The sequence below is a fragment of the Microtus ochrogaster genome, chromosome 17 (assembly GCF_000317375.1).
Source record: "Microtus ochrogaster isolate Prairie Vole_2 chromosome 17, MicOch1.0, whole genome shotgun sequence".
NCBI classification, from domain to species: Eukaryota; Metazoa; Chordata; class Mammalia; order Rodentia; family Cricetidae; genus Microtus; species Microtus ochrogaster.
Genome location: NC_022019.1, coordinates 31,015,736 through 31,016,799, shown reverse-complemented (window position 1 = coordinate 31,016,799; position 1,064 = coordinate 31,015,736).

Here is a 1,064-nt window from a genome sequence, read left to right as displayed (position 1 = left end):
TAAATAAATAAATTAAGAAAAAAAAAAGAAAAAAAAAGAAAAAAAAATAAAATGTTTGTGCTGGCTAGTTCTATGCCAACTTGACAAAAATCTAAAGTCATCTGAGAGGAGGAAACCTCAGTTAAGAAAATGCCACCATAAGATGGGGCTACAGGCAAGGTTGTGGAAATTTCTCTTAATTAGTAATAGATGGGGGAGGGCCTAGCTCACTGTAGGTGGTGCCATCCCTGGGCTGGTGCTCCTGAGTTCTATAAGAAAACAGACTAAACAAGCAATGAGGAACCAGTCAGTGTTGTTTCCTGTGGCACAGCGCTGCACCTGAATCTACTGTTGTCTTAGCTACTGATTGTGGCTCTGCAGCAGCTGCCACACTGCTAAGGCCAAGGCCAGTGGGACTTCTGTGTCCCACCACACTGCCTCTGCCACTGCTGCCAAATCCAGCTTCTAACTAAGTCTCTGTTGTTCTACTTTATCAATAAAGACCCGGGAGCCAGATGCCGGGGTGAAAACCAGCTAGCTCAGAGAGGCAGGGACAGCACGCCTTTGTTGCCTCCCTGCAAAGGGAGCTTCTCTTCAGCTACCCCAAACGGAAAGGACTACCAGCTTCAAAGACCCTTCCTGCTACTTCCCGTCTGTCTTCCTGACATCCTCTCATGCTCTATGACTTTGTTTTTGTAACTGGTTGCTTGCCCCACCTCTCAATCTATGGTTGATTTTACTTAATCTTTTAAAAGGATATATAATAGGGCTGAACCATGCCACAACTAGAGATTTTTTCCCCAGTAAGTAATGCATTCTCAGGTTTCACAGTGTGATCAAATATCCTACAGCAAATCAGCACCTTTACATGGCCTCTGCATCAGCTGCTGCCTCCAGATTCCTACTCTGATTGGGTTTCTGTCCTGACCTCCTTCAGTGAACAGCGATGTGGAAGTGTGAGTCTAATACACCCTTTCCTCCCCAAGCCGTTTCGGCTGTGGTGTTCCATCACAGCAATGATGATCCTAACTAGGGCAGGAGTAGTTAGTGCAGCGACAGACCTGACCATAACTAGGGCAGGAGTA